Source organism: Anomaloglossus baeobatrachus, chromosome 3, assembly GCF_048569485.1.
Source record: "Anomaloglossus baeobatrachus isolate aAnoBae1 chromosome 3, aAnoBae1.hap1, whole genome shotgun sequence".
Taxonomy (NCBI): Eukaryota; Metazoa; Chordata; class Amphibia; order Anura; family Aromobatidae; genus Anomaloglossus; species Anomaloglossus baeobatrachus.
The window spans coordinates 429933210-429944838 of record NC_134355.1 but is presented as its reverse complement, the minus strand read 5'-3'; the positions used below and the strand labels follow the sequence as shown (position 1 = coordinate 429944838).

The 11629-nt window shown below is 47.6% G+C and overlaps 1 protein-coding gene across 1 annotated transcript in view; it reads right to left on the bottom strand.

The window, feature by feature from the left end:
- Positions 1-3985: 3985 nt before the first annotated feature.
- PSMD1 (proteasome 26S subunit, non-ATPase 1) overlaps positions 3986-11629 on the bottom strand; it is a 201458-nt gene continuing 193814 nt past the window's right edge. The window contains exon 25 of the mRNA XM_075340393.1: positions 3986-4157. The gene's annotated coding sequence lies outside the window, so the exon portion shown is untranslated. The remainder of the gene's footprint in view (positions 4158-11629) is intronic.

The following is an 11629-nucleotide window of genomic DNA, read 5'->3' as shown; positions in this document are numbered from 1 at the left end:
ATCAAGAGAGGCTATCAGAGACAGTATAAAAGCTGAGGGAAGGAATAACGCAGTCATTATGTTTATTCAGGACAGACTGGAAGTCAAAGATAGCTCAGCACTAGAGATAGGGACAGAAAGCCCTAAAACATTCAGATATTCGACTTATGTATTATACAACTGCAGTAGTGAAGATGATTGTATTATTCTCTGACATCTACCATACTAAGATTCACTTATTTTGGGAAGAGAGATAAGGGAGGTGCCAGCAACAGCCCCAGACCCAGTATGATTGATCAGTAATACGGTGTTGCTGGAAATTGACCTGCTGAATTTGAATTACATTTTTTTTCCTTTATTATTAGTTCACTAGAAAGCAGCTGCAAGTCAGCAGAATATTTTTTTATAAAAAAAAAAAAAAAAAATTACAAATCTGAAATTTGCGTTAGTCACTCTGGTGTGCTTGCTTATCACAAGAGACTATAGACTTTTTGCATATCTTTCTTGCTTTTTTTCCTGGCGGGGGAAGAATTGTTGTTTCTTAAATACAAAAGAAAATTCCCCAAAATTGAAGCATCTAACTTGGACTGTCTGCCTCACAAAGTGTGCTTGTGGGCAACAATTCTTTTTTGCACTACTATTTTAAAAGTAAAATTTTACATACCTACAAGCCACACACACATATCTATCTATCTATCTATCTATCCTTCTATCTCTCTCTATATCTCTCTCTATATATCTATATATCTCTCTCTTTCTCTCTATAACTATCTATATATCTATCTCTATCGCAGCCTGCTGGTACATTATGCTTGCTGTATGTGTACCTACTATTTCTTGGGTCCTTCAAAAGGAAGGGGGTTCAAGATATGTTTAAATAGATAGAAACAAAAGTAGACAATTATGCATGTCTGTTTTTGTACAACTATTCTACTAGTCTAATGTGGCTTGGTGCCACACTTTGCTTCTGTACGTGTATCTACCTATTTCTTCTTCAGTCCCTTTTGGCAACAAGAGTTAAATAACTAGGGTTGAAAAGATTATCAAAAGGTCATTTATTTATAGTGTTGTACAAAATGTATGGTATCTGAATAAGTGACAATGGATGAGGTTACATAAAAGGAAAAAAAAAAATAAAAAAAAAACCCGATATGGCTAAGAATGTGGGAGCCGCTAACAGCAGTACCACTACCACAGGCAACAGCCATCAGGGCAGTAGCACTACAGAATTTGGGTCACAGTTGGTCTCCTTTCTTGTGGCAAGCGTATTAATGTGGAGAAACTGAAGGGTGTTAAGGAATATATCGAGCATAAGTTGCCTCAGTCACAGCCAGATGGCGTTACCTCTGACAGCAACACTGTCAGTTTGAGTCAGTGTTTTGCACAGTTGTCGTCCATAATAGTTAATCTTTACCTTAATTTATATTGATGACAGCTGTATGTGTGTTCTATCTTTTAGGCCCCTAAGCCATAGCACTCTGGGGGCTGAGGAAGGTATTTGACAGAGGCAACTTCTTCCTGTTTATTTACTGAATGAGATTAACAGTCGGATGACAGAGTACTGTGACAGTCAGCTCTGCAGCATGTGTGAGCCGTGACTGATACCTCCAAACACCAGCCCTTTGACTGGAAGCAAGAAGATATAAGACATCGGATATAAGTTAATTTTCTCCCTGTAGCCACTTTTCCAGTAATACAGGCAGGTAGTATTTTAATACTATTTTCATGCAGAATATTCCTATATCTGCAGGTAGATTTAAAGGGAAGGTGTCGTTCCCCCCCCCCCAAAAAAAAATCAATAACTGAAAAAATGTAATGTATTATGTTATGTTTAAAAATTATTAGTTTTTAATTAAGCAAAATATAAAAAAAAATAGTTTGATATTTTCCACCCTTAAACACTAGGGGGAGCAGATGCTGAAATCCTACTGTAGAACTAGCTCACATTACAACTGCAGTAAAAGTGGAGGCACAGAAAAGAAAAGTCTTTAATTTTTGCAATTTTGTGTCCCCCAAAGAAGCGTAGGAGACGTGAAACACGTGTCGGGACGCTGGTCCTCACGTGCAACCCTGGTCTGTCATTACATTAATATGGGTGAGTGTTCATTTTGAGGTCTGATTACTACGACTGGACTATTTTACTAGGGCAACTTTGCACCTGTCTTTCTACCTCTTTTATGAATAGATTCACCCTATTTTATATATTTTGAACATCTATCCAGGGGCATGTGGGGTCTTTTCTATTCCCTTTTGCACTTTACCCATCTGTTTGATTTGTTGTTTAAAAGTTACTGTCTTGAAGCATCATTTCTATAAATATTTATATAGCATGATTTTGGCGTCATGGGATGGTTTGTTCACAAAGTTGCAAAAATTAAAGACTTTTCTTTTCTGTGCCTTCATATTCTCTGAAGTTGTTGCAATTCTATGTCATGAGATTTGCCCTGGGTCCCTGTTTTTTTGTCCTGCAGTAAAAGTGGGTGGAATCGGCTCCCTTGTTTGTAATGTCACCTATCCCTCCCAATCTGGGTGTTTCCAAAAGGATAAGAGAAAATTAACTTTAGGATCACAGTGTGGAGCCACTTTGTTGGTGACCGCAAAGTGATCCTAATGTCTAAAGTGTCACCAAGGACAGCTGCATAGTGCTCCCCACATAGCGCTCTGCATGCCCCGTACCAGCAATGCTCTGCCGCACGTACACCCACACACCAATGCTCTGCCGCAATGTTCTACCTCCTGCACGCCTGCCAATGCTCTGCCACCCACACGCCCCCCCCCAATGCTCTGCCGCACGCACGCCCCCCCAATGCTCTGCCGCACGCACGCCCCCCCAATTGCTCTGCCGTACACACACCTTCAATCCCCCCTAATGCTCTGTCGCATGCACGCCTCCCCCAATGCTTTGCTGCACGCACATGTGCACAGCTCCTCAGTGTACTAAGCTCCGCTGAGCTGAGGCCCGAGGTGGGCACAAAAGAGCAGGGAGGAGCGGCGGCGGGGAGGGGATCGATGGGGGGAGGGGAGAGTGGCAGCGGAGGAGCAGCAGTGGGGGGAGGGGACAGAGGGTAGGGGAGGGGGGAGGGTAGCGGCGGCAGCTCGGCACCGATACTCACACATCCCGGCGGGTGACGGGGGAAAGTGTCATACGCTATGAGCTCCACAAAGATGGCGGTGATCTCCTCCCTCTGCTGTGATCTGGACAAAGCAGGGGTGTTGTCCAGGTCACAGCAGGAAGCAGACAGTGCAGGAGATAGGGTTGAAGAGCGACAACTGTCTTCTATGCACAGGGGTTGCCGTATTTGAGGTGCGTAACTGTTATTACTCACAGCAAATCCAAGATAGCAGCCCCCAGTGTTTCAGTAAAACTAAAATTAAATAAAAACTAAAACAGTGAGTTTAATTTTGTATTAAACACACTTGATTTCATAATCACTATTAATACAAAAATAAAAAAACGCAACACCTTACCTTTAAAGAGATCCTGTAATTTCCAAAAAGAAAATCAGAAACAAGCGTAGCCATGGGAAATATTTTTAGGGACAATGTTAGGGTAGGGCTAAAGTGTGGCATATGTAGAAGCTTGCTCATTGTCATACACCACTCTGTACATTTCTACTATATCTAAAAGAAATGGGCACGGTTTGTAAAATAAACAGAATGATCTGTGCGGTCACGATTCTGAAGATCGTCTCTAGGGACTGGATTACTATAGCGTGCATTATCAAGTTGGAGCATATAAAGGGCTATTTACAATGAACCTTATAGGGTAATAAAGAGAAATTTCGGACTTTATATTCAATGCTTATGTTCCCTTTAATAAAGTGATATGCACAATCTTTTTCCTGCATTTTGTCAGTGTTTCTTAGAAGAGAAAATTCTTTACTGTTGCATTCAGCATATGAATGGAATGAAATCATTCAGCATTAAGTCATTTACTGCATAAAATAAAATGTATGCAACCAAATATAGTGTTTCCTACTTCATTGGAATAATAAGATACAAATCATTGTTTTCCTTTTTTTCTAATTTTTATTTGAAAAGTGACCACTGGTCAATAATATGGAATCCAGGTATTCTTCACTTTATGGGCACAACAGGAAAGGGGAGCAGACAATTAACATGCAGCCTAGTTGATGTTGCTGCTTCAGGCATTCATCATGACAGACATTTAAGTAAACCTACAAAAAAATATAAAAACCGTTAAACACAGAAGTGTTACATGGACAATGTAATTTTCTCATAAGTGATATAATTGTTAGAAAGTAAGCAGGACACTGAATTCACAACGGATCTGATAGTTTCTGGTTATTTTTTTTTCCCTTTTAGTCCAAATGTATGTCACTACCAAGGAAAAACAAAAAAAAGAGAATTTTGTTTACTTACCGTAAATTCTTTTTCTTATAGTTCCGTATTGGGAGACCCAGACCATGGGTGTTTAGCTTCTGCCTCCGGAGGACACACAAAGTACTACACTTAAAAAGTGTAGCTCCTCCCTCTGAGCTTATACACCCCCTGATGAGCAGACTCAGCCAGTTTAGTGTAAAAGCTGAAGGAGAATAGCCACCCACAAGAAAAACAGAGCAAGAACCGGAACAACCGGAGACTCTGTCAGCGACAACAGCCGGTGATAACACACGGAACAAGCAATTGCCAACAGGCAACAGGGAGGGAGCTGGGTCTCCCAATATGGAACTATAAGAAAAAGAATTTACGGTAAGTAAACAAAATTCTCTTTTTCTTTATCGTTCCTTTGGGAGACCCAGACCATGGGACGCATCAAAGCTGTCCCTGGGTGGGAAATAAACAGAGAACCACCTTGTCTTGATGGAAAACCAAAAAAGGTGACTCCGAAGAGAGCGCAGCCAAATCGGAGACTCTCCTGAGGGAAGTTATGGCCACCAGAAAGGCCACTTTCTGTGAAAGACGAAACAAAGAAACCTCCCTAAGAGGCTCAAAGGGGGGTTTCTGCAAAACCGTGAGAACCAAATTAAGGTCCCAGGGATCCAAGGGCCGCCGGTAAGGCGGAATGATGTGAGACGCGCCCTGCATGAAGGTGCGGACCTGAGCCAGCCGGGCGAGACGCCGCTGGAATAGCACTGACAGAGCTGAGACTTGTCCCTTGAGAGAGTTGAGGGACAGTCCTAGCTGCAGACCGGACTGTAGAAAGGACAGAAGGGTCGGCAAGGAGAATGGCCAAGGAGGATGGCCGGAAGAGCGACACCAGGACAGGAAAATTTTCCAAGTCCTGTGATAGATCTTGGCGGAGGAAGACTTACGGGCCCGAGTCATAGTGGAGATGACTTCCGGAGGAATACCAGAAGCCGTCAAGATCCAGGACTCAAGAGCCATGCCGTCAATTTGAGAGTTGCAGAATTCAGGCGGAAAAACGGACCTTGTGAGAGAAGGTCTGGACGGTCCGGGAGATGCCACGGCACCTCTACGAACAGATGGAGCAGGTCTGGGTACCAAGCTCGCCTGGGCCAGTCCAAAGCAATGAGGATGACTCGACGGCCCTCCATTCTGATCTTGCGCAGGACTCTGGGCAAGAGGGCTAGAGGGGGAAACACGTAGGACAGACGAAACTGGGACCAGTCTTGAACCAGAGCGTCCGCGGCGAATGCCTGAGGATCGTGGGAGCGAGCCACGTAAACAGGAACTTTGTTGTTGTGACGGGATGCCATTAGGTCCACGTCCGGAGTGCCCCATTTGTGGCAGATTGACTGAAACACTGCCGGGTGCAGGGACCACTCGCCACTGTCCACGTTTTGACGGCTGAGATAATCTGCCTCCCAGTTTTCCACGCCTGGGATGTGGACTGCGGATATGGTGGACTTGGAGTCCTCCGCCCATTGAAGGATGCGTTGTACCTCCAACATTGCCAGGCGGCTGCATGTCTCGCCTTGGTGATTGATGTAGGCAACCGCTGTCGCGTTGTCTGACTGGACTCGGATGTGCCTGCCCGCCAACAGGTGGTGAAAAGCTAGAAGAGCCAGAAGCACGGCTCTGGTTTCCAGCACATTGATCGAAAGGGCTGACTCGGACGGAGTCCAAGTGCCCTGCGCTCTGTGGTGGAGACATACCGCTCCCCAGCCGGATAGACTGGCATCCGTGGTGAGGATCACCCAGGACGGGGCCAGGAAGGAGCGCCCCTGGGACAGAGAGAGGGGCCGAAGCCACCACTAAAGAGAGCTCCTGGTCTGTGGCAACAGAGCCACTAACCTGTGCAAGGAGGAAGGCCGCTTGTCCCAACAGCGGAGAATGTCCAGCTGCAGGGGACGCAGATGGAACTGGGCAAAGGGAACAGCCTCCATTGACGCCACCATTTGACCCAGCACCTGCATCAGGCGCCTGAGGGAATAACGGCGGGGCCTCAGCAGAGAGCGCACCGCCAGTTGGAGGGACTGCTGTTTGACTAAGGGCAACTTCACAAGTGCCGGCAAAGTCTCGAACTGCATCCCTAGGTACGTGAGACTCTGGGTCGGAGTCAGAGAGGATTTGGGAAGATTGACAAGCCACCCGAATTGGGCTAGAGTGGCGCGAGTGAGCGAGACACTCCGCTGACAGTCCGCGCTGGATGAAGCCTTGACTAGAAGGTCGTCCAGGTAAGGAATCACTGCCAACCCCTGTAGGTGCAGGACCGCAATCACTGCTGCCATGACCTTGGTGAATACCCGAGGGGCCGTGGCCAACCCGAAGGGGAGAGCCACGAATTGGAAATGATCTTCTCCTATTGCAAAACGTAGCCAACGCTGGTGTGAAACTGCAATTGGCACATGCAGATAGGCATCTCTGATGTCGATGGATGCCAGGAAATCCCCTTGGGTCATTGAAGCAATGACTGATCGCAGAGACTCCATGCGAAAGTGCCGCACCTGAACATGCTTGTTGAGAAGCTTGAGATCCAGGAAGGGCCGGAAGGAACCGTCCTTTTTGGGGACTAGGAAGAGATTTGAGTAGAAACCTCTGAACTGTTCCCGGGTGGGAACCGGTACAATTACTCCGTTGGCCTGCAAGGACGCCACGGCCTGCGAGAAGGCGGCGGCCTTGGAGCAGGGGGGAGTTGAGAGAAAAAATCTGTTTGGCGGGCTGGAAGAGAATTCTATCCTGTAGCCGCGGGAGATGATATCCCTCACCCACTGATCGGAGAAGTGTTGAAACCACGCGTCGCCAAAGTGGGAGAGCCTGCCACCGACTAAGGCCATTGCTGGTGCGGACAGATAGTCACGAGGAGGCTGCCTTAGCGGCAGCACCTCCTGCGGTCTTCTGTGGACGCGCTTTTGGGCGCCAGTTGGATTTCTGGTCCTTGGCTGAGTTAGTGGACGAGGCCGAGGGCTTAGAGGACGACCAGTTGGAGGAACGAAAGGAACGAAACCTCGACTGATTCCTACCCTGGACAGGTTTCCTGGTTTTGGTTTGTGGCATGGAAGTACTCTTCCCGCCAGTAGCTTCCTTAATAATTTCATCCAGCTGTTCACCGAACAGCCGGGACCCAGCAAAAGGGAGTCCAGCAAGGTACTTCTTTGAAGAAGCATCTGCCTTCCACTCTCGAAGCCACAAGATCCTGCGGATAGCGAGGGAATTAGCCGAAGCCACCGCAGTGCAGTGAGAAGCCTCCAGCATGGCAGCCATGGCATAGGATGAAAAAGCTGAAGCTTGGGAAGTTAAGGCAACCATTTCGGGCATAGATTCCCTGGCGAGGGAATGCATCCCCTCTAGAGAAGCAGAGATGGCTTTGAGAGCCCACACTGCTGCAAAAGTCGGGGAGAACGAGGCCCCCGCCGCTTCATATACGGATTTGGCCAGAAGGTCAATCTGGCGGTCAGTGGAATCCTTAAGGGAGGTGCCATCAGCCACCGACACAACGGTCCGGGCTGAGAGTCTAGACACCGGGGGGTCTACCTTTGGGGAATGAGCCCACTCCTTGACCACCTCAGGTGGAAAGGGAAAGCGGTCATCAGAACCACGCTTTGGAAAGCGTTTGTCAGGACAGGCCCTGGGCTTGGTCACAGCGGCCTGAAAACTGGAGTGGTTAAAGAACACACTCTTTACTCTCTTAGGCGAGGTAAACTGGTGCTTTTCTGCCAGAGAGGGTTGCTCCTCTGATACTGGCGGATTGAGATCCAGTACAGAATTAATGGAAGCAATCAAATCACTAACATCTGAGTCACCTTCAGACAGATCAATGGGGTACATGGAGTTAACCTCCGAGCCCCCCGTAAAGGCATCCTCCTCATCCTGCGAGTCAGCTCCTGAATCAGAGCCGCGGGACGATGAAGGAGAGGGAACCCTGCGTCTCTTCTCAGGAGGACGGGGTCTGGGACCAGATGATGAATCCTCTGTGAGCTCCGGTCCTGAGAGACCCTAGCAGCAGAGGCACCCTGTGAAGGGGGCTGATGCATGTTCAGCAAAGTCCTGGACAGAAGTCCCATGGAGTCAGCAAAAGACTGGGCGATAGACCTAGAAAAGGATTCTACCCAAGCCGGGGGTTCAGCCACAGGAGCAGGAGCAGCCTGAGAGACCACTGGGGGTGAGACTCCAGGCTGAGGCACCGCCAGGGTAGAGCAGGCATCACAATGTGGGAAGATGCTCGGTTCAGGCAGCAGGAGCTTACATGCAGTGCATACTGAATAAAGCTTTGGAGCCTTGCTCCTCGTGTGAGACATGCTGCTGGAGTGGGGGCTCTGCCAGAGAATGAACCCCAGAGAGTATATACAGAGGTCCACAACCGGAGACCGGTTGTGGCTTACCAGACCGCTGGAGCGGTGTTGTGTGCCCTCCAGATCCCGAAGCCCGGACCCCCAAGCACAGCACCTCAGCAGAGATGCTGCAGACCAGCGCTGCAATGACTGATCGCAGAGAGAACGCTGAGAAAATGGCCGCCGGAGCGAAGAGCGGGGGCGGGACTTGCTTGAGGAGCGGGATCTGGAGGGCCATAGAGACCTACAGGGGAGGGGACACACACTGCAGTGGGGAGTGTCCCTCCCCTGTACAGAACGGCCGCCGGGCGGAGCCGAGCCTATCCCTCTGCATGAGTGACATGCGAGGGCACAGAAACAGAAAGTAGGCCTCCGGCGAAGCCTGGGCCTAAATTTGAGCGGCGCGGCCGACGCGCAGGCACCATCGGCGCGGTTCTCAGGCGACAGCTAGAGAACCCGCCGGAAATGTCAGAAAACACAATAAGCACACTCTCCCACAACAATAAAGTACAGGGACCCCGAAAACTAAACGTCTCAGGTACTTAGCTTGCTGAGACGCAGGGCCAAGTCCCTGGGGATGAGTGCTCCGGACCAGCAGGGTCCTGAAGGGCTGCGGATGGAGACCGGTCTCCTGCCAAGCAGGAGGGATGGTGAAGGAGCACGGCATGTAAGGCTCCAGCCTAGGAATCAACCTTACAACACCGCTGACACAGTGGGGTGAGAAGGGACATGACGGGGGTCCAGACGTGGACCCCACTCTTCAATCTCGTTCCAAAAGGAATAATCATATGAGAATGCATGTGTGGATGTATGCCTCCTGAACACAAAGCGATAAACTGGCTGAGTCTGCTCATTAGGGGGTGTATAAGCTCAGAGGGAGGAGCTATACTTTTTAAGTGTAGTACTTTGTGTGTCCTCCGGAGGCAGAAGCTAAACACCCATGGTCTGGGTCTCCCAAAGGAACGATAAAGAAAATGTATTATACATAACATTAACCCCTTCACGACAGGCCGATTTTTCGCTTTCCGTTTTTTTTTTCGCCATTCTTTTTCTGAGAGACGCAACTTTTTTATTTTTCAGTCAATATGGTCATGTGAGGGCTCATTTTTTGCGGAACAAGTTGTACTTTTAAATGAAACCGTAGGTTTTACCATATAGTGTACTGGAAAACTGCAAAAAAAAATTCCAAATGCAGAAAAATTGCAAAAAAAGTGCGATAGCACTATGGTTTTTGAGATATTTTATTCACTGTGTTCACTATATGGTAAAACTGATGTGTGGGTGTGATGCCTCAGGCCAGTGCAAGTTCGTAGACACCAAACATATATAGATTTACTTTTACATATGGGTTAAAATAAATTCGGAAGTTTGTCTGAAAAAAGTGGCGCACATTTTACGCCATATTCCGTGACCCATAGCGTTATCATTTTTCGGGATCTATGGCTCAGTGACAGCTTATTTTTTGCGACTCGAGCTGACGTTTTTAACGGTACCATTTTTGCGCAGATGCTACGTGTTGATCGCCTGTTATTGCATTTTGCGCAAAAGTTGTGGCAACAAAAAAAAACGTCATTTTGGCGTTTGGAATTTTTTTGCCGCTACGCCGTTTACTGATCAGATTAATTGATTTTATATTTTGATAGATCGGGCATTTCTGAACGCGGCGATACCAAATGTGTATATTTTTTATTTTTTTAACCCTTTAATTTTCAATGGGGCGACAGGGGGGTGATTTGAACTTTTAGGTTTTTTTTTTTAAAATTTTTTTTTTATTTTACTAGTCCCCCTAGGGGGCTATAGCGATCAGCAATCCGATCGCTCTGCACAGATCACAGCTACACAGCTGTAAATAGCAGATACGTGCACTTCCTGCTTCCATGGCCTCCGTACAAAGCGAAAGTGGTCTAGCACAGGAGTCATCACATGACCCTGTGCTACCATGACAACCACCGGAAGTCACGTGATCATGTCACGTGACTTCCGGTATCGGGCAGTAAGTAAAACATTACCGCGATCGCGTTTATAATGGCGCTGTCACATATTGACAGCGCCATTACAGGGGTTAAATGGCACGAGCAGATAACTATTCTGCTCGTGCCTAGCAGGTACACATCTCAGCTATGAAAATCAGCTGAGATGTGCGCCGATCGCGGCATGCTGCTGACGGCAGACCGCGGGCAGTAACGTTATGACCGCTAGGACGTAATTTTACTGCCCGCGGTCGTTAAGGGGTTAAAGGGATTCTCTTGCGCCTCTGAATTCTGCACATTTAGCACAGATGCTGATTACGTAGTATTGACAGTTGGCTGCCAAGACCCAAGCACACGACTAGTGCTGAGCGAGTAGTTAACTATTCGTACTTGCTATGCTGTTAGCGAGTATTGTCAGCTACTCGCATATTTGTTACGAGTAGCAGGCACAATGTAAGTCAATGGGAAATACTCGCTAAGTAGCGAGTAACTCGAAAGCCATACTTTTCGTGCGAATAGTACAGCTTTTGGCTTACTCGCTACTTTGCATAGTAGAATAGAATTAAGGGATGCCTGTCTTGTCAAGATCTGTTGTTTATTTGCTGTGTTTGTTTAAGCAGCAGGACTTCTCATTGCTCAAACTACGATAACAATGAGTATTGACATGGGTACGGCAATCCGGCACACTCTCTCCTCTGATACCTCACTGGTAGTGTACAATCTCTATTGAGAGCCTGGTGTGGGCAAAATTGCTCTCTGGACTCTGCTGCATTGCTAAATGGTTGAGCCTAGAATGTACGGGCTGCAGTCAGGTCATGGGCGTGAATGGCTTGGTTGATGGACGTGACCGTTTAGGTTGGGGGCATGGCGATGTTTTTGCCTATCTACTATAAGCATTTACGGGGGAGCTACGCTCCCCCTGCACCACCCCATGTGGGTGTCTTACCCCCCGACCTCCGCTTCTATAATAATCAACTCTATGCC